This window comes from Gossypium arboreum, chromosome 7 (genome assembly GCF_025698485.1).
Source record: "Gossypium arboreum isolate Shixiya-1 chromosome 7, ASM2569848v2, whole genome shotgun sequence".
NCBI classification, from domain to species: domain Eukaryota; kingdom Viridiplantae; phylum Streptophyta; class Magnoliopsida; order Malvales; family Malvaceae; genus Gossypium; species Gossypium arboreum.
The window spans coordinates 68,166,155-68,189,992 of NC_069076.1; the positions used below are offsets into that span (position 1 = coordinate 68,166,155).

Here is a 23,838-nt window from a genome sequence, read left to right on the forward strand (position 1 = left end):
CATAGCATATATATATATATATTGAGCTCACGTCTCATACATTTCAAATAGGTACATGTATCACTCATAACATCGTTATACTTTTCTCGTTTAACTTAAACTGTAACTCTCACCATTGAACCATTTGGAAAGCTATCAAATATTCACTACGCCTCAAACATAGGGTATAGTGTCAATGCCATGTCCCAAACATGGTCTTACATTGACTATCAAAATCGAGGCTGACGCCATGTCCCAAACATGGTCTTACACTGACACATCTCGTAGCCGATGCATGTTCTAAACATGTCTTACACTGTTTTACATCTCGAGGCTGATACATGTCCCAGACATGTCTTACACTAGCTCTCGTCTCAATGCCAATAGCATGTCCTAAACATGGTCTTACACTGGCTCTCATAATATGGTCGTTGCATGTCCCAGACATGTCTTACACTAGCACACAAATAACCCGAATGTCATGGCATGAATATCCAATTTATTTCCTAAGGTTCAAACAGGAATTCTACTATCTCAATATTCAACATGCATAATCATTTCCACAAACAAACAATTTATGCTATATCAATTCAAACGCATATAATAACAATATAGTTGTATTATTTATATACAACTTACCTCGGTATACAAAATGTAGACGACTAGTTCGGCTTAGTCCACTTGCTTTGTTTTACCCCGATCTAGGCCCGGATTTTGTAATTCTTGATCTATAATGGTAAAAATTCACACATTTAATCATGTTATTAATCTAGGTACTCAACAATTTAAAAAAATATAGGGCAAAATGACCATTTTTCCCCTAAACTTTTACAAAATGACCATTTTACCCCTAGGTCCAAAAATCGATTTTTGTCGAACTTCTTCATATCTTAAGCCTAACCAAACCCTTTTACTCTTATAGCAACCCAAAATTTCCATTATTTCTCACATTCATCATCTAATTTTTAGCTTATGCAAAATGGTCCCTAGTTAGGGTTTCCATGAAAACTACTTCACAAAAGTTGTTTATTACACCACCATAACTTATTTTCTTCCATAAGATTTCAGAAAAAAAACATGAACACACTCATGGTAAAACCCTAGACTTTCAACCATTTTGCAAAATAGTCCCCTCATTTGGAAGCTCATGCTACAAAGGTTCCAAAAATACAAAAAAATATTAAGAAAAGTCATCAAAACCACTTACTTTTAGGGAGATTAAGTGGCGAAAATTTTCAAACTTTCAAACCCCTATTCTTTCTAAAAATTTTTGTGGAAGAAGGAAAGGTAAAAAGAGATGACAATAATTTTCTTTTATTTTATTTCTAGACAACATTAAGTCATCAATTCACCTAAGCCTTTGACTAGATTAATTTCCTTGTCTCATGGCCATACAAGCATCACCCTAGGGTCTATTTTCCCTTTAAAGACCCCTAATTTTGGTTTTCTAGCTATTTGACACCTTTAGCTATCAAAATAGGACTTTTGCACTTTATGCGATTTAGTCCTTTTTCGCAATTAAGCTCTCAAACGTTAAAATTAATTCACCAAATTTTTCATGCACCTTTATAATCATGCCATCACACATAAAATAATATTAAAATAATTTCTATGGCTTCAAAATAGTGGTTTCGTAACCACTGTTCTAACTAGCCCCAAAATCGGGTTGTTACACAATTCAATGCATTATTAGGGAGCTTAGGTTATCCTAAACACCTATACTAAATTTTGAGTGCAAGTATCCCTATTCAATATATTATCATTGTGGCACCCCATACCCAACCGATGGAGGGTTCGACCTGAATCCGAAACATCACATTAGCCACTTACGTGACTCCTTACCGACCACCAAAATACACCATATAAACCACCATTCACAACACGTAATACATGGATATTATTCAATTATACATTAAAAATAAACATACAACCCTAAGTCATGATTCTTCTATCACAATACAACAAAATAATAATAGGGGTAAAAATGCCATTTTACAAATACCGTGCAAAAAATCCATAATTTATCCAATTAAAGCTACCTATAGTTAAAACACCCTATTTAAGACTATATTTGAAAAATTCATTTTTTAATGATAAGTAAATCTTGTTTAATTTTAAAAGAAAGTTTAAAGGACTAAACCGTAAGTTTTGAAAAAATCTAAAAAAACTATTTTACAAAATTAAGAGTAAAATTATGAAATTTACCACATATGAATTAAACATGCATATTTTTAGGTTATTTTAACATGTTTAAAGACTCCAATTACATAATACAAGAATCAAGATCAAATTCTAAAGATAATAAAACATGCCCAGAACACTCAGAGAGTCTTGTCGTGACCACCTAATTTACCTCATTGCAAAGTGAGCTAGAGACCCTCTATTGTCCCAATGATGCAATAAATGACATCCCGATGATAATCCCTCGTTGTGATATCGTTTATGGCTCATCACAACGTTGATTAGAATATTTGCAGAAAAATTACACAACTTGCATATGACACTTTGACACTCAACTACACATACAATTTTGTGATTTCAAGCCAAATTCCTTATTTTAGCATGTCATATAGCATACACGGATCATATAAATCAAGCTCAATTACACAAGATCATACATTAATATACTTTGGCATCCAATCTAATTACCTATGCTAACATGCCTTTCTAAAGTCCCAATTCAATCTACTCAACATAACAAATTTGCATATAAGGAAATTTAAAGAGCAAAATAGGTCCACACCTTGCCATTTGGTCATTTTGCATTTATCCAAGCATCTATAACCTCAGCTCAATAAGGCACAAGAAATCCACATATAACCTAACCATTCATATAGTATCATTTATGCAATAATCGAAGCAATAAAAGCATCCAAAAACTAGTTATAAAAGTCCTTAAATAGTCCATGGAATGTTCATTTGCAAACCAAAACAAAAACTAAAGCTCGATCTCTAAAAATAATCCCATATTTCTATCTTTTATTATATAAGAAAACCATCTCACATACACAACCAAGTAGCTTTTCCTTAAGATCACAAGCTTGCTCACTTCACCACTCCACACAAGTTATTTCTCTGCAAAAGAATAAACACAAGAGAGTGTAAGCTTAAATAAGCTCAATAAGTGCTCAAGATGCTACATTAAACCACAATATAAAGGGTTAAAAACAAGACCAGAAAGCACATAACACTTATAATCATTAATCAGTTAATCATGTTGATACATTGGCATATTGTGATTATGAAATATGTATAAAAAAAACTACATATTTGTAACAGTTCATTTTCTAGTTGTGTCGAAAACAGTGGTTTCAGGACCACAATTTCGATGAGAGAGTTCGTAGATATATTAATTAATATTTATGAGTTGAATACAATATAATAGTGAATTGTGATTTAATAGATTTTATTAATTGGTCAGTTAGTCAATGTATAAGTGGTGTGTACTAAAAGTCAAGTGGTTTTGGAAAATAAGGTATCGGGACCTTATCTTTGTAAACGAGCCCGTGAGTATTTTTATTAAATATTTACAGAGCTATTATATAGGTGAATTGAAGTTAGGTCTACAAATTTTAGTGATTGGATGCCTAATTAAGGTACAAGGACTAAACCATAAAAATCGTAAAACTTAGTCACTATTAATTTTTATTAGCTACATTACTTATGTAGTAAATGTTTATAAGGTTTAATATAACAATTATGCCATATTTATTTATAGTGGGATGACTTGTACTTAGTTTTGTTATATTTTATATGTTAATTTAAAGTTAAAATAATAATAATAAAGTTAAAACATAAACATAATGGTCATCTTCTTTATTTTTGAGTTTCACCATCGAGAATAGAAAACCAAAGCATGAGAAGTCATTGTTAAAACTTCCAAAGTTCGACCAAGTGCATGTGAGTCTATTTCTAACCCGTTTTTCGTAAATTTTATGTTTTTGATATCGTTGCAACAAGTCCAGCTAACTCATATCTCCATTTTCAAAACTATCAGAGATGTAAAAAGTTTCCATTGATGCTATTTGAAGTTTTTGAATGTTTATCGTAGATTTTGAAACTTAGAAATGAAATAGGATTGATTTGTTAAATAAATTTTGTTAGTTTTGAGTTTAAGGACTAAACTGTGAATATCTTGAAATTGGTATGAAATTTCTATAAATTGTGATAACAGGAGACTGTATATGAACATAATTGAAGTGGGTTTAAAATTTGGAGTTCAAATTTAGAGAATACGATAAGTTCGATTTTAGGGACTAAATTGAATAAACTAAAAAAATTTAGGGGGCATTTGAATAATAAAATTAAAATGATATATACTTATAATAGGATTATTTAAGATGTTTGGAATTGATACATTGAATCAAATTATTGAATAGATTAGAAATTAGACCAAATTGAAGATAATCGGGGAAATAAAAAAAGTTGTTGATTAGTCTTTAGATAGTCGTTTGTTTGTTGTCTTGAAAAAGTAAGTTCATACGGTATGTTTGTGATAAAATTTTATGAATTTAGAATTATAATTGTAAATGTGTTTAATTGAAATTCTTGTTGTTTATAATTCGGAACAAAAAGTGAGGTAAAGAATAAATTGAGCAGGATTGAAGATAGTATAATTTGATAATTTAAGGAATTGACTTTGAATTAGATTGAAATAGGATATTTATGTGATAAAGTGATGATTTGATAAAATGAGCTGACTTGATTTGTTTTAGACTGGTTGATAGTGATAAGGATTAAATTGAATATATATGAAAAGTGTGTATGTATATATATGTATGTGTGTAATTGAATGCATTTAGAGATGATTGATGTTGTTATGAGTATCGATGAATAATTTAACGATGAAAATATATGTGAATTGAGATGTTGATTGATAATAAATTGAGTAATGAATACCCTATTAACTGTTCGGGTAGAGTCGGATATAGCTGACATGCTATAGGATAGGAAAATTTTAGGGTTTTACAACTATGTGTCGAGGAGTGTTGGGCACCCCATTTGTCGGTTATGTCGACCAGTGTTGGGTACATTTATTTTTCGGTTTTACCGGCCAGCACAAGGGCAATTCCTTGTTACGGATTTATCCATTAAACACTGGGTGCCAAATTGGTGAGTTGGTTGGATCCGTGTATCCGTCTGAGTCCGAGTCATGTTAATAGGTAGATAAAAGATAAATACTAAAGGTTCATAATTGAAATTACAATAATGAATAAGTATTTGAAATCCATGAAATTGAAAAATTGAATATGAGATGTGATATTTAATATTTGATATTGAGATGGCAAATGGATAAGAAATGTAAGAAAAATGTGAAATGAAATGTCTATTTGTGAAATGAGTTGATATGATGATCGAGTGATATATTTATACATATTGAGAATCGGTTATATAAGACTAGGGGGCCAATATGCAAACATGATAAATCAATGAATGTGATTCAGAATTAGCACTATGAAATACAATAGTGATTGATATTAAATTGACATTCAATATCTATTTAGTATAAAAATGAATTGATATGATATGGGAATGAAGTTCATATGGTTTAATATGATTTGGATTGGTAATTCAACTTATGAAATGAAAATAATATTTGGAATTAATTTGAAATGGGATGTATTGAAGATAAATCGATTGTATGATATGTTAAGATAGTGAATTGATTTAAATGATTAACTGTTTTGTGAATGGTAATTGAAATGTTATATGATTGAGCTACTATATGGAATGATACATGTTGAACTCGCCATTTTTTATATTTGATTTACCATGGTAGGCAAACTATACCAAAGTAAGTAGCATGAAGTGTATGTTTATAACCTGAGGTAAGTTACTTGGTTTTTTTACCTATGAACTTACTAAGGATTTGTAATGCTTACTCCATTTGTTTTCCTTTTTTCCTGTAGATCACCGACTTCCAGAATGTGTCTATCAGATTGTTAAAGAGGTCAAACTATCCTTTTATGGTTTCGGCAGTCATTTATATCGTTGAAAGCTCGATTTTGTGGCATGTAAATAGGTTTCAATATGGTTAAGTATTGATTTTGAAAGTTGATGAAATGGTCTATATTTGTTATACTTGTTTTGCATATGTGTATCATAGGTATATAAGACTTGGAGTGTAATGGATTGAACGAGTTCTTTGCATGTTAATTGTGTACCTATATGTACATGTAAGCTAAGATATAGATTTGGGCATGAAATGAACTTTTAAACTTGTGATTTTAACTATCTGGGTAAAAGTATCGATACTAGGGACCAATTTATCGATACTTGACCAAATGAACAATGTTTTGAAAATGGAAAAATGCCGAAAAAATGCCAAGACGATATTGATACCTTTGATAAAAATATCGGTAATAGTTATTTTTGTATCGATACCTAGTTTTAAGTTTTGAAAATTTTCAGATTGGTCCTTAATCATGCTCGAATCTACTAAACTATGTTTGTATGCTTTATTTAGTCTCTGTTTGGTTTATAACTTCTACTATGCATGTATTTAGAACAACTTGATAATTTAAATTGAATTCAATGTTACGATTTGCATGTGAATGTTTCGATAACTGTAGTAGCATCCTAAACTCGGGTCTGATGGTTAGACTATGTAATAGCCCGATTTTGGGCCTAGTCAGAACAGTAGTTTTGGAACCTCTATTCCAGGGATGGAGAAAGTATTTTAATGTTATTTTATGTGTTATAGCGTGATTATATGAGTGCATGAAAATTTTGGTGAAATAATTTTAGCGATTTCATGCTTAATTGCTAAAAAGGACTAAATCACATAAAGGGAAAAAGTTTTGATTTGCTAGCTAAATATGTTTAATTGCTAGAGAGCCATAACTGGGGGGGTTTAAAGTGCAAATAGACTCATTTTATAGGCTTGGCCGGCCATAGAGACAAATAGGAGTAGAAAAGTAAAAGTTAGGTGTAGTTAGTAGCTTAATTTTTTACTAGAAAAAAAAGGGATGTCATCTTTTCATCTTTCTTCGTTCCTCCACCGAAAATACCAGCAAAATAGGGGTTTTGAGAGCTCAAAATTTTAGCAACTACCATCCCTTGCAAGTAAGTGATTTTGATGATAATTTTTGTTGATTTTTGTGTTTTAGGACCCTTGTAGCATGAGCTAACTAAAGGGGGGGCTATTTTAAAAAATGGATGAAAGTATAGGGTTTTAACATGAGAGCATCTATGATATTTTCTGAAATTTTATGGAAGAAAATGAATCTTAGTTGTGTAATAAACAACTTTTGTGAAATGGTGTTCATGAAAAACACCTAAAAAGGACTAGTTTGTAGTAATTGTAAAATAGATAGTAATGTGGTGAAATAATGGAAATTTTGGGTTACTATAAGAGTAAAAAGGGTCGGCTAGGTTTAAGACATGAAGAAATTCGATAAAAATTAATTTTTGAGCCTAGGGGTAAAATGGTCATTTTGTGAAAGTTTAGGGGCAAAATGGTTATTTTGCCAAAAATGTGAATTTTTGATTATCTAAATTTATTTAGTGATTAAATGAGTGAATTTCATCATTTTAGATCAAGGAACCGAGATTCGGCTTAAATCGAAAAGTACGAGATTATGGACTAAAATGGCGTAATTAGCCGAAATTGTATTCAAGGTAAGTCCGTGTGATTAAATAAGCATGATATCCATGTTATTATTAATATACTTGAAAATCTATCCTGCTATGATTGTTTTAAATTTTATGTTGATAATATTGTATATGAGAAAGTGATGCCAAATTGTTAATGACATTTATGTGTTGATTGAATGCTTGAAAATTTGATGGAATATGATATTCCATTGAAACGAGTAAGTTGTACATAAATAATGCAAATTAAATGTTATCATGTATTATATCATTAGTTTGGCATGAATTGTTGCGTTGTGATGAGAACGTTAATTATGAGAATTAATGTAACAAAGACTTCCAGTTGAACATTTGGAATAGACTTGATTATTCATACCATGACATTGGGTGATATGTGTGCTAGTGTAAGACATGTCTGGGACATGCATCGGCCACATTATGAGAGCTAGTGTAAGACATGTCTGGGACATGCATCAGCCTCGAGATATACAAGCTAGTGTAAGACCTGTCTGGGACATGGCGCCAGCTTGTTGTGTGTCAATGTAGGACCTGTCTGGGACATGGCATCGAGACCAATAGATGAGAGCCAGTGTAAGACCTATTTGGGACACGGTATCGGCCTCGATTAATAAAAGTCAGTGTAAGACCATGTTTGGGACATGACGTCGGCATCTTATCACATGTTTGGGGCTAATGAATATCCTGTAGTATTCCAAATGGTTCAACGAAAGACTTATGATTTATAATGAAATGAGAGAACTTATGACCATGTGGTGAGTGGTAAAGGTACTTACATGAAATTGATGAGATGTGAATTCAATTCATGTTGTATGATTAGTAAGGAATGAATATGAGCATGTAGAGTCACACAGGTATGTATGCCAAGCTCATGAGAAATAATTTCGGTTTATGATGCACATTTGGTGAAGATGTAAATAGGTTATTGATGCCTATGAGAATGATTTTGTAATGGCCTTGTGATTATAGGTCTATACTTATGATGTATAAATATGTATCTTTACCAATGTGGTGAAATTGAATTAATAAGGTTTGATAAACTTAGTATCATTAACTTACACTAAAACAGCTTTAGACAGCAACCATAGTCTGACTTTGAAAATCCACCAAAAATTTTGCAAATTGAGTTAGAGGATGAATAAAATATTAAATTAAATATTAATGAGTCTATTTTCACATAGAAGAAACGTTTTAAGAAAAAGAGTTTCATATTATGAAATATTTAAATTGTTGTGAGACATAGTCAGAATGATTTCGAAATCCCCTATCCTGATTTTGGAAAATCATTAAAAATTGTAAAAAAATCATTATGGGTTAAAATTTATATGATTAGAATCCTTAATGAGTCTATTTTCAAAGAAAAGAAACGGTAACCTCATTCGAATTCCTTGTGAGGAGTTAACTAATTTTTAGTAAGGACTTTGAAGAATAAAATGTACTAATTGGATAAACAAAAAATTCTGAAATTTTTATAGTAAGAATATATATGAGTCTAGTTTCTGGAAAAAAAAATTTGATTTTAATTTGGGGTCCTATAAATCTATATATAAGTAATTTGGTGACTATGACTTGTGAAAATAGCTTGACCAGAACATAGGCAAAAAGGCAATTATGATAGTATTACCTTGAGATCATGTTGTAAGAATCGGTAGAAGCATATTGATAAATTGCTTATTATTTTCATACGATCTTACTAAGCTATAAAGCTTACCCTCTCCTTTCCATTTCTTTTAGCTTTGTCAAGTTAGCTCGGGGTTGGAGATCGTTGGAGGCATCATCACACTATCAAGTCACTACCATTGGAATAATGAAGCATATATTTGAAATTTCAAGTGAGTGGCATGTATAGGATCTAGTTTATTGACATGTATTATTATGCTTTGGCCAAATGTATTGGCTTATATTGAGTTATACGTATATGGCCATGAGATGTGGCTCATATTGATTATGGCTTGTAAACCTAGCTATTCGTGTCACGTCTAATATTTAAAGATTTGATTATGTTTGTTTGCCATGCATGGTTGGTAATATGAAATGTGTGTTGGATGTATGTTCTATGACCAATTGAGGTGGTCATAGCCATGTAGTAATTGCATGTTATAAAAACAACGTGATAATGGTTGAACATGAGTGCTTGATGGATAAGTTGGTAACCATAGTATAATGGTAAAAGTGATCATCAAAATGACAAGTCTTATGAATGTGAATTAAGGAATCTAGACTTGATGTTGCATGAGTAGATGCATTTCTTGTAAGAGGACATGTTAATGTTATGAATATGTCTTAATAAAGAGTATTTAATCACTAAAATAAGGCCATGAATTGTGGTTTTAATATGTATAAGGTTGTAAGGGTTTATGGGTAACATGAAGGCTTGGAAAATAGCCTAAGTGTTGACTACATGGGCTGAGACACGGTAGTGTGTCTCAACCGTGTGAGAGACACAGCCTGGAGACACAGGTGTGTGGTCTGGCCTTGTGGTTTGACTTACATGCTGACGTCATAAACAGAGAGTTACACGGCCTGAGGACACGGGCGTGTCCCTATGTCCACATGGTTGTGTGACCCTGTTTCAGGGGAAAATTTTCTAATTTTTCTTGAAACTTCTCTAATTTTTCTTGAAACTTCTTAAGTTCTCGATTTAGTCCAGAATCAATCTCGATGTATGTTTTGGGCTTCGTAGACCCAAATAAGGGACGACATGCATGTGTTTGAAAAGTTTTGAATCAAAAGAAAATTTATGGCCCGGTTTTTGCATGTTTGTGAACGATTAAGTCTGGTAATGCCTTGTACCCTGTTCCGGTAGCGGACATGGGTAAGGGGTGTTACAAATTAGGTGAGGGGTGTTATAATATTGGATACTCAGATCTCTATCACACCAATGACTCATAGAGTCTAACATGTCCTAAGTAAATGTATCATTAAGTTAACACTCTCCAACACACTAAACATGTCCCTTTGAATAGAGCTTAGCTCACATTTCCTTATCCCTCCAACATTTCTCAATATCAAAACACAGATATGAGTACTCAAATCTTATGGCATACCAACTATATCCAATGTTTCCAAAAGATCTCAAGGTCAATATATCCATATCACACTTTTATTTTCTGGTTTATGCACACTTACATTTGTAACACCCCTAACCCGTACCCATCACTGGAACTGAGTTTCGGAGCATTACCAGAACATTCAGAACATTTTTTAATTAATCTACATAAATTACTATCCATTTACTGAGATCATCCATAACGTCCCTTGATCGGGCCCTTCATGCCCAATACAAGCATTAGAACCAAATCTGGACTTAATCGAGACCTTTAAGAAATTTTTTTGCGAAATTATAAATTTTTCCAAGGTGCAAGGCTCACACGCCCGTGTGACCCTAGGACATGCCCGTGTTGGAGGCTGTGTTCGACCCTGTGTAACTCTCTGACTTGCACACACGGCCATGCCACACGCCCGTGTGCTAGGCTGTGTGGTTAATTAATTCTATTTGAAATTAGGTGCAAGTTTCACATGGCCAAGACACATGCCTGTGTTCTAGGCTGTATGGCACACACTGCTGAGACACACGTCCGTGTCTCTGCCTGTGTGCCCAAGTTTCAGCATTTTGTTTCTCAAAATTAAGGTGCAGAAGACACACAGCCTAACCACATGTCCATGTTACCAGGTTGTATGTCACACACGCTCTAGACACACGTCTGTGTGGACAAAATGAAGCCATTTCTAGCTTCATTTCTCACCCAAAATTTCACCCAAGACCTGCACTTGAAACACACAACCAATACCGACCAATCCAAGTATTCAAAATAGGCAATTCTATTATTCATCGTAGCATACCATTACATACATATATGTTTGTAAACTTACCTCAGATGAACTTAGGCAATACACAACATTGATCACTTATTCTTAACATATCTCATGTGTGTATATATATATATATGTATATATATGATAAACTGTAAATTATACACATTTTTACCCCATGTTTAATGCATTTTTCGGATGATTTCTCATTAAAATTGGTGAATTCGATGCTCCTAATGCTTTAATTTCATGTTTTATACTTAGGAGAGCAAAAGGAGCCAAAAACGAGAAAAAAGGGGCAAAATAGACCAAATCGAGAAGATGACACGGCCTAAGCCTCGCCACACAGGCATCGTCTTTCGAGGGTGTCGACCAAGGCTTTCACGATTCACACGGCCTGGCCATTGACCCACACGGCTGTGTGCAATTTAACGGATCGAACACGGCCTGACAATCACGTCACACGACCGTGTCACACGGGCGTGTCCCTGCCAAGCCCAAGTTAAGTCCAATTTGGAAAAGGCCACTTTGGAGGGTTTCTAGGCATTCCCAAGCCTATAAATACGCACTAGAGGAGGAGGAAAAGGGAGACAGAGAAGGGGGGTAAGGAATTACCCCAAGGAAGCCGATTGATCCATCTCAGAAGCCGGATTCATCATCAAGACTGAAGATCTCTCCTCAATTTCCCTTCAGGAGTTTTGGGTTTTCTTTATGTTTTGTATTCTTTATTCTTCTGAGATGTTTTCCTATTTAGTTATGAACTAAACCCCTAAATACCTAAGGAGAATGAAACCTAAGACGAATCTTGTTATTATTTTCTGAATCGTATGATAAATATTTAACTTGTTCTTGATTATGTGTTCTTAATTCTTGTTTTGATATCCCAGGATACTGATTCAAGACATGCTCTTATTCAGAGAAGGAATAGACCATGTCTAAGAGTACTTTTTTCATAATTAAGCAGAGTTGATTGCGCGCCTAGAAATAGGGTAACAAGATTTTATCGGATTAGGGTGAAACCTAATAGGGGGATCCATAGATCGAGTTAATGCAACCCTAGAGTGTTAATTAGAGAAAAGTCTCGGTTATTCAATCTAGAGATTAGACGTTATTAGTCTTGAATAGGGATAATAACATAACTTAGGGATCTCTACAGAACAAGTTAAATGAATAAATCGTCCGGTTCAGAGCCAGAATAACAAGTAAAGTCTAGGTGGATTTTTCCTTAAGTATTGTCTCAAGTCAATCGATTTTCCCAAAAGCAATTCCCCAATTCTTTTTTCTATGCGTTCTTAGGCTAGATAATTAGTTAATTGAAACAAATAAAACCCTTTTTATTCCTAGGCTAGATAATAAAATGTGACATCCCTAAAGTGACCCTAGTCGGAAAGCGGTTTCGGGACCGCTAAACCGAGTCACTAAATTATTTGAGTATGATAGTTACTGTCTAAATATGTGAAAATGCATGTGTGAATTTTTTTAATTCTTTGATTTAGTTAATTTGAAGGTGAATTGAAAGAAAAAGGACTCATGTGAAAGGATTTAATTATATGTGGCTAATTTTAAGAGGTTAATAAAGGAATGAAGTAAAATAAATGGAGTTGCATGTCAAATAACCCATTTGACAAGGTTAGTGGCCTACCATGACAAAATTATGGGCAAGGGAACATGTTTCCAACATGTTATGCTAGTGGTGTATGTAGGAAGCCATAAAATAATAGCTAGCATTAAAGAAATGAACAAAAAATGAGCATGGATGCCCCCATTGTGCCGTAACTAGAGAGAAAAACAAAAAAAGAAGAAGGAAAATGCTCATTCTATTCTCCATTGCCGTGGCTTGAAGGAGGAAGAAGAAGGAATTCTTTTGTGCATGATTTGGCTTGGTTGATGCTTAGGAAGAGGTAAGCACTTTGAAACCCTTGGAAATTTAGATGTAAATGAGGTGATTAGTTCAAGTTCTATTCATTCCATGGATTAAATTTGGTTGTTTGGAGGTTTGGTATTTGGCCAAGTAGTTGAAGCTCTTGGTACATATATTTTTCATGAAAGTTGAAATTGGTTTGTTCATAAGGGAGGGTGCGAATGTGGCCAATGAAAGGCCTTGATGAACTATATATGTGGCTTGGGTTTATGATATTCGGTTAAGGGATATTGTGCTAGCAAGGTTGGTTTTATATATACATGTAAGTTACTTTGTATATGATGTTTAAAAAAAAAATAGTGAAGGGCAAGTTAATGATGTTGGATAAATTTTTAGTAGAGTTGTGCTTAGGCATTCGGTCATTGATGAGCATTGTGGTAACCTAGTTGTAGTTGCAACTCCTAATTTTGAGATGGAATTTGTACACATACGTTAAGTAAATGGTTAGGGCCGAATGGGGACTATGTGTTTGAAAGAATAAAATCGATACTATAATTGATAGTATAAGTATTCGGCCATTCAATCAAGGGTATAGGTGATGTTAGATCAATTTTAGCACATTCGGCTATTTAGGTATACCCAATCATGATATTGCCTTTGATTGTATAAAATCAACTAAAATGGGTGGTTAGTGAGGGTGGCTATTTAATATACGAATATGTATATGTGTATGTGTGATAGGATTATTGATAGAATAGTAAATTGCATAAGGCTATTGGCGAATAGCCAAGAACATAAGGTAGCAAGATAAAAATTTTACCATGTCGTTCGTATGTTATATGATCATTAGAATGTGGATACCAACATATGTACCAAAGCGATTGAATGAGTTAATTTGTTTGTTTAAGCTCAAGATCCTAAAGGAGAGCGTCCAACAAGGGAAATCGAAGGTCAACGAGTAGCCGACTTAGAATTATTTGCCCAACACAAGGTAAGTCATTAAGCACATATGTTTGATATTGCTTAAATGATTGTAAAATCTATGCAATTGTGTTTAATGGGATGCTATATATATATAAATGAAATTGTATGTGTATGGAGTGATGACAATTGTTGAATGTAAAAGAAATAGTGAAATGTGTAGAAAGTTTGCTTTCGGCACTAAGTGTCGGGCAATACGTGTGTACGGTGATTTAGATTGGCACTAAGTGTGCGTGCTGGAAATATATGGCACTAAGTGTGCATGCTGGAAATATATGGCACTAAGTGTGCGAGCTCAAGGGTATGGCACTATGTGTGCGGGCTTAAATCGCATGGCACTAAGTGTGCAAAATCGAGTATTAAGCACTGTGTGTGCGTACTCTATATATATATAAATATCTCCGATCGAACAATTATATGGAGGGTGTGTCTCCATCGAGTTGAGTATGGACAGCGGATCGGGTAAGTACCTTGAGCTCATGACGAATAGGTAATATGTTCATGCTCGGGGTTGAGCTTGGTAAGCTTTAAATCTATGTGATGATTGCAATTGTATGATTGTGGTGAAAATGAGTTGGTGTGTAAAAATGCCTCAAATATCTTATTGTATAGAATATGAAATGTGGATGTATGACTTGGTATGAGATTGACCCGAAAGGTCCAAGGAACTATGATATAGTTCGATATGGATGGAGTACTTAGCCTCGTTCATTATTTCATGTTGTAATAATTTTGTTAATGGATGGTTGTGGAATGCTTATGGCTTACTGAGTTATAAACTCACTCGGTGTTTTCTTGTCACCCATTTTAGGTCTCTTGGACTCGTCTCTTGTGTACTCGGAACCGTCGTCAAGTCATCACACCGTGAACAATCTTTTGGTATTGTCTCCTTAGTCGATCTAGGAGAACATTTGGCATGTATAGGCTATTTTGTTTTGTTGAATTTTGGGTTGTAAACTTTAAGCCATGCGAAAATGGCCTATGTGGTCGGTTGAGTGTGATTCTAAAACCTATAGTCACAAGTCTTAGAAACCTTAATTTTGATAAGGTGGCCATATCTTGTATTATGTATGATGAATTATAGTTGGCCATGGAAGAATTATGAAATAGTCATTGTTTGCTTTAGTAACAGATGCTGCCAGCAGCAGTGAGGTGAGATTGAAAATCACTAAAAATAGTAGAAGTAGAATTAAATAGTGAATAAATTATGAAATTGAACCTTGATGAATCTACTTTCATATGGAAGAAACGAAACGGTCATATGAGTCAGATTTTAAGAGATATTCAGGTTTTCATGAAACAGGGCCAGAACGGTTTCTGGATCCCCTGATCCGACTTTGAAAATTTACCATAAATTATCCAGAAACAATTAGAAGTCATTCCTTATATTCATAGATTCCCCTTTGAGTCTAGTTTCATTAGAAACAAACGGTATGAGCATTGGAGCTCTGTACGAGATGATATCCAGGTCGTAATGTGCAAAGGTCAGTGTAGTCGAACCCTGAAACAGGGGTGACTTTAACTAATAAACTGTACCAATTGGCCCAACCAAAAATTCTAGAAAAATATTTGTAGATGGAATTATGAGTCTAGTTTCAGGGAAAATTTACAGAACTGGTTTTCGAGTTCGGGAACTCGAGATATGATTTTTAAGGTAACAGTGATGCAGTTAGCTAGCCTGCCTGGAACAGAAATTCATAATTTCCAAGAGAGAAATAAGGGAAGTAAGCCCGGTAACACCTCGTGGTCAAATCCGGTGACGGTCACGGGTTTGGGGTGTTACATAAAAAAACAACCATTACTAGTACTTTTGGTTCCCTTTGTAACACCCCGTACCCGATACCGTTGCCGGGGTCGGACACGAGGGGTTAACAGACTTAATTCACTTATTTTCACAATCCATTTTAAAAATTTCCAGACAGCTGGCTAACTGCGTCACTATCACCTTAAAAATCATATCTTGAGTTCCAAAACTCGAAAATCAGTTTCGTAAATTTTTCCTGAAACTAGACTCATATATCCATATACAAATTGTTTTCTAGAATTTTTGGTCAAGCCAATTAGTACAGTTTATTAGTTAAATTCTCCCCTTTTTCAGGGTTTGACTACTCTGACCTTCATGCACTATGACTTGGATATCTCCCTGTACAGGGCTTCAATACTGCTTCCATTTGTTTCTATAGAAACTAGACTCGAAAAGAAATCTATACATATATGGCATGACTTCTAATTATCTCTGGTTAATTTATAATGAATTTCCAAAGTCAGAACAGGGAATCCAGAAACCGTTCTGGCCCTGTTTTACGAAAACTTAAATATCTCTTAACATATGACTCATATGATCGTTTCGTTTCTTCCATATGAAAGTAGATTCATAAAGGTTTGATTACATAATTTATTCACTATTTAATTCCATTCCTACTAATTTTAGTGATTTTTCAAATTTACACCACTGCTGCTGTCAGCATCTGCCTTTAAGGTAGACTTTACCTATTACATAGTTTCCATGATTCAACTAACCCTTTAGTATATATAGCACAAAGTATGATCGTGATTAACCATTCCAATGGCCAATCATTGCCAAGCATATCCACACCTCTCAATAACCATATACATACAAAATGATTATAACATTATGCTCAAAAATATATATAAGCCATTTTCGCATGGCTATCCAAATTTGTACAATACCGAAAGGTACATGACCAACATCAAAAAGGGTAGTCCTATACATGCCATTTCAAAGTTCAACCAAAAGTGTACCAAAAGGGGCTTTGATAGTGTGGACGACTTCGACTTCGACAATCCCGAGTCCAATAGCTGACGAACCAAAATCTATAAAACAGAGAATCAAAGAAACGGAGTAAGCATTTAATGCTTAGTAAGTTTTGAGCCATGAAATTAGACACAACTAATGCATAACATTCATATGGCTAAACGGATAATTTCATATGCACAAATTCTCAATATCATACTTACTTCACATTACCGACCCTTATATTCATACACAAAAGATCAATTTAGCCAAAGGCCGGTAGCTCATTTATCGACTGAGCGAATACTATTTGTAAGGAATCAACCAATTCAATGCATATACGAGACATACCTCATCGCTGGGATTTTACGAGCGTATTAATTGAAATTATTACAGCAAGATCGCTCATTCCCAAGCCAGGTACCTTCGGGATTTAACTGGATATAGTAACTCGTACCAATGCCTTCGGGACTTAGCCCGGATATAGTAACTCGTACCAATGCCTTCGGGACTTAGCCCGGATACAGTGACTCGCACAAATGCCTTCGGTACTTAGCCCGGATATAGTAACTCGCACAAATGCCTTCGGGACTTAGCCCGGAACTAGTCACTAGCGCAAATGCCTTCGGGACTTAGCCCGGTTATCATCCGAATATTTATGCACATATCAATAAATCATGACACATCTATATTTCATTTTCATAATTAGAGTTCAAACACAAGTCACGTATTAAGCATTCCCATTTTCGGCTCACTAGCCACATACAAACAGCATGGTTTAGTTTGCTTTATGACACGATCTCTATGCACATACGGCTACCCGTCATACGTATAGACTAATTAACTCAGCATATAATTCAAGTAGAATCATCATATCACCGTATATTTGTTATGCTCACACGTCATGACTTAATCAAATCGTAAACTAAGTCTCGTTACTCGAAAACTTACCTCGGATGTTATCGAATGATTTCGATGGCTATTCGACCACTTTTTCCTTCCCTTTATCGGATTTAGTTCCCCTTTGCTCTTGAGCTTAATATTGACCTAAGATGACCGATGGCTTCACTCCCTTCTTCCTCCTTTCAATTTGGCCAAGAAGAACCAAAGAACACAACTTGTTTTCATCACCGAATGCTCTTGTTCCCTCTTTTTTTTTTTCTTTAGATTCGGCTAGGAAGAAACATGAATGATGATCTCTTTCTTTTTCTTTCATCCATCCCTTCCTTTAGTTATCATTTCTTTATTTTATTACATCCTCCATACTAATATGGCACCTAGTTAATTAAAGTTAATATAAAATTCACACTTGATTATACAATTTGTAGCATGGCCGGCCACTACCTATAGTTGGGCTAATTTGACATGCAAGGACAATCACTTTCCCACATATATTAATAGGCCACTTTAGCACTTGCCTAGCATATTTCTAAATTGTCTCACATAAGTCCCTACTAATAATTTTCACATACACTGACCAGATTGAAGTATGGAACTATCACACAAGCATTTACTCACATCATAAACACATAATATAACCTTTAATTATTTATATGACTCGGTTTCGTGGTCCCGAAACCACTTCCCGACTAGGGTCATATTAGGGCTGTCACACCCTTGGGTACGATATCCCGGTCTTGCCATTACTATACTATTGTTCGATAGGTGCACTTGCCTTTTCATCATGATAATAGTTAGTCTAGGTTTGATCTTCATTATAAATATTTATTACTTGTTATGAATCACGTGATCAAGTTTTTGGCGCCGTTGCCGGGGACTCAAAATATTAGGAATGCTAAATTTTTATTACTTTAGCCATTTATTGTTCTTGCAATTTAATTTAATTTAATTTTTATTATTTATTAATTTACTTATTTTTTTCTCTTAGCAGGTTTTTATAGTTTATGACTAGAAGAAACCCGTCGGGCCATTACTTTTTGACGAAGAAATCGATCGTACAATTTGCAAAAATCAAAGAGAAATAAGGCACAGCTTACGATATACGTAAAACGAGTGAGAAGACGATACTTGACCCCCAACCGACGAGATGGCTGAAAACCAAGGCAATCAATCAGCTACCTCCTGCAATTGTGGCTAATCAAAATCCTGCTCCACGTACTATGTATGATTATGCTAAACTTTATGTAAGATTATGCTAAACCTTCTTTAACAGGAACTGAATCTAGCATAGTTAGACCTACTGTAGCTGCAAATACTTTTGAATTAAAACCTAACACTATTTAGATGATACAGTAGTTTGTTCAGTTTGATGGTTTGCAAGATGAAGATCCCAACGCTCAGTTAGCGAACTTTCTGGAATTTTACGATACATTTAAAATCACTGGCGTTTCTGATGATGCCATACGTCTTCGATTGTTTCCCTTTTCACTGAGAAACAAAGCTAAACAGTGGTTGAACTCACTACCACGAGGGTCTATCACTACTTGGGAACAAATGACCGAGAAATTTTTACTAAAATATTTTTCGCCGGCTAAAACGGCTAAATTACGTAATGATATCTTTTCTTTTGTGCAGATGGATTTAGAAACACTTTACGATGCATGGGAGCGATACAAGGACTTATTGAGAAGGTGCCCTTGTGACAGCCTTAAAACGACCCTAGTCGGAATGTGGTTTCGAGACCACAAAACCGAGGCATAAAAATAATTTGATATTTATTTTGATGCCTATAATATGTGTTAACTCATGTGTGACATTCTTGATGCTTTAATTTAGAGTTATAAATGTGAATTTCACTAGAAAGGACCTAGTAGTAAACTTTGAAAGTAGGATAGGGAAATGTGTGATGACTAATTAAAGCATGCATGCAAAACAATGGCCTTGCATGTCAAATATCCCTCTTTTTACAAGTGATGGCCGCCATGACAAAGAAATATGGGTAAAACATGTCATAGACATGTTTTGTTGGTGCATCATGGGTGAAAAAAAATTAATGAGCATGGGTAATAAAGAAATGGAAAAAAAGAAAAAAATGGTCTCATGCATGCCCATTGCCGTGAGTTGTGGAGAAAGAAAGAAGAATTTTTGTTCATCATTTTCATTTCCTTTGGGCTGAAAATTCTAAGGAAGAAGGAAGGAATTCTTGTTTCATGTTGGTTTGGAAGAGGTTTAGGAGGAGGTTTGGCCATACTTGTACCTAGATTAAGGTAAGTTTGATGTTTTGCCATGAGATTCATGTATATTTTTGTAGTTAGCTTGAGTTCTAACTAGCCATGGTTCAAATCCTTACTATGTCATGGAGATGATATTCGGCTAAGGTGAGGTTGTGTTGATATCATGTGCATGCATTCGGTTAGAGGCAAGCATATTGATGCCTATTCTTGGCTTGGAAATTTCGGCTAAGGAGGGTACTAACTAATGTGTTGAATTCGACTCGTGATTTCATACACATGTGACTCTAATGTCTAATGTGTATAAGGGCTAAGTACCTTGAGCTTCACTTTGATGTTTGAATGAATTGTATTGAATTGCTTGTTGTGCTTAAAAATTGTGCATGACCATTGTGTATTTGAGCTAAAGGATGGCCATATGACCATTTAAACTCCTTGTCATATTCGGCCATAAGCTATCATAATGAGATTTTAATAAGTTAAATTTGTGTGAATTAGCTCAAGAGCTTAGAGGACCACAGTTGGATAAGGGAAAGGAAAAAGTGATTGAATAGTCGTCGAAATCGCTCGACAACATCCAAGGTAAGTCTTCGAGTAATGACCCTACTTGAATTATATTGAAATCATGCTCCTTGTGTGTGGCTATTGAGCCGAAATTGTAAAGGTTTGATAAATATTTTGTGTTTGAGCCTTAGTAACGAAAATGAAATATGGATGTGTCGTGATTATTGATATATGTGTACATGAGCATTTGAATGATACCCGGCTAAGTCCCAAGGCATTTATGCTAGTGATTATGTCCGGCTAAGACCAAGGCATTCGTATGAAGTTGTTATATCTGGCTAAGACCAAGGCAATTGTGCAAGTTACCAAATCCGGGTTAAGACCAAGGCAATTGTGCTTGTGGTTATATCCGGTTAAATCCGAAGGTACGTGACTCGAAATGAGCAATCTTGCTGTAAAAATTTCAGTTTATACACTTGTGAAAATTCCAGCAATGAGGTATGTTCGTATGTGCTTGAATTAGTTGAGTCCTTACAAATAAGTATTCGCCGGTTGATAAACGAGCTACCGCCTTTGGCTCGCTTGTTCTTTTGTGTATGAACATAAGGGTCGGTAATGTGAAGTAAGTATGATTATGAGAATGTGTATTAATAAAGTGATTCATTTAGTTATGTAAATGTAATACTTTAGTCAAAGTTGATTTCATTACTTGAGACTTACTAAGCATTAAAATGCTTACCCCGTTGCTTTGGCTCTCTATTTTATAGATTTTGCTCGTTAGCTATCGGATTCGGGATCATTGAAGTCGAAGTCATCCACACTATCAAAGCCCCCATTTTGGTACAATTTTGGTTGAACTTTGAAATGGCATGTATAGGACTACCCTTTTGTTGTAGGTCATGTACCTTTCGGTTTTGTGTAAACTTAGATAGCCATGCGAAAATGGCTTATATACGTTTTTAGCATAGTACTATAATCGTTTGTATGTTGATCATTATGAGGTATGGAATTGTTTTGAAACGATTAGCCATTGGAATGGTTAATCATGATCACACTTTGTGCTATGTATGCAAAAAGGGCCAATTGAATCATGGAAATCATGAAATAGGTAAGGCCTACCTTAAAGGCAGACGTTGACAGCAGCAGTGATGTGGATGTGAAAAATCACTAAAAATAGTAGGAATATTATTAAATAGTAAATAAATTATGTAAATGAACCTTGATGAATCTACTTTCATGTGGAAGAAACGAAATGGTCATATAAGTTGTATGTTAAGAGATATTAAAGTTCTCGTGAAGCAGGGCCAGAACGGTTTCTGGATCCCCTGTTCCGACTTTGGAAATTCATTGTAAATTAACCAGAGAGAATTAGGAGTCATGCCATATATGTATAGATTCCTCTCTGAGCATAGTTTCTATAGAAACAAACGGCATCAGTATTGAAGCCCTGTACAGGGAGATATCCAATTTGTAATGCGTGAAGGTCAGTGTAGTCGAGCCCTGGATTAGGGGATATTTTAACTAATAAAATGTACTAATTGGCCAGACCAAAAATTCTATAAAAAAATTTGTTGATGGATTTATGAGTCTAGTTTCAGGGAAAATTTACAAAACTGATTTTCGAGCTTTAAAACTCAAGATATGATTTTTGAGGTGACAGTGTTGCAGTAACCAGCTAGTCTGGAAAATTTTTTCATGGACTGTGAAAACAATTAAGTTAAGTCTGTGTGCACCTCGTGTTCGACTCCGGTAACGGACTCGCACGGGTGTTACAATTTTATTGGTATCGAGCTACGGTTTAGTCGATTCTAGGACTACCGTAATGCGTTTGGGTCTAGCTATACATGCCATTTTATGTGATTATTTGATAGTGTGGTGATTTCGACATTTGAATTTGTGTTTATTTATAGTAATGGATCCCGATCCCAACCGAGCGATAGCGATGATGTGGAGAGTGTGGCGCTGCTCCCAAGACAAGGGACAAACCGCGGACTCTCAACCTATTGCTAGCAATCCAAATGATGAGGCTAGGCAAGCTTTCTATAGCGTGATGAATGATTGGTTCAACCAATACATTCAAACTAACACGGCTGTTCCACAACCTCCATTCCCGACTAATACAACCCCCGCACCTACAATGCCTCCTGAATCGACCAAATAAGGTCGAATAAGCCCCAGCTGATGAATCCGAAAACATGGGGCTACTGAATTTAAAGCTACGGATAGCGACGATGCCGAGCAAGCTGAATTTTGGTTGGACAACACTATCCGGGTACTCGATGAGCTATCTTGTACACCCGATGAATGCCTAAAGTGTACTATCTCCTTGCTACGTGATTCTGCCTACTATTGGTGGTGTACTCTGACTTCTGTTGTGCCGCGAGAGCAAGTAACTTGGGAGTTTTTCCAAACTGAGTTTCGGAAAAAGTATATCAGTCAGAGATTTATGGATCAAAAACGGAAGGAATTTCTTGAACTTAAACAAGGTTCCATGTCGGTTCATCGACTATGAACGAAAATTTGTGGGGCTTAGCCGATGCAGACGCTGAATGCATTTCTTGTAAGTCGTGATGTGTAAACGCTCAAGATGGACCGAATGATGATATAAAGCTGTATGTTGGCATTTTGGAAATCCGAGGAACTCAGTAGGGAGAAAAGAAAAGCTGAAGTGGGAGCAAGGGAGTTTCGTAAGAGGTCTTTGGGGAAGCCCTTCCCACAGTCATCAAAGAAATTTAGAGATGGCTTAGGCCGGTCTAGAGACACTTCGTGCTTTTCTAGACGAGATCGCGACCGACCCTGTGACCACACGAGTCACTTGATCGCCGATGGTGGAAATGATCATCGAGAGAGCGGAGTGCCGATGTGTGGCAAATGGCATTCCGGAAGTTGTAGATTCCGTGACCGCTCCTATTACAAGTGCGGAGCAGTCGACCACTTCATTAAAGATTGCCCAAGGTTGTCTGAACAAAATGTAGATCAGAGTGGGAAACCGGGTGCTACCACTGCTCGAGGTAGACCATCTAGAAATACGGGCAATGCTAGTGGTGGTCGAGAGGATCTAGAGATGCTACAACCAGATTCGAGGCTCGGCGCTCGCTAGGGCTTATGCCATACGCGTACGTGAGGATGCTTCCTTGCCGATGTTATTACCGTACTTTCACTCTCTTTGATACTAATGTGATTGCTTTGATTGACCTGGTTCT

The 23,838-nt window shown here is 35.3% G+C and overlaps 1 non-coding gene across 1 annotated transcript; it reads right to left on the reverse strand.

Moving 5' to 3' along the window:
• Positions 1-19,502: 19,502 nt before the first annotated feature.
• Positions 19,503-19,609, reverse strand: LOC128295707 (small nucleolar RNA R71). Its single transcript, XR_008286266.1, has one exon. It is a non-coding gene; the product is annotated as a small nucleolar RNA R71 (small nucleolar RNA).
• Between the last annotated feature and the right edge of the window lie 4,229 nt (positions 19,610-23,838).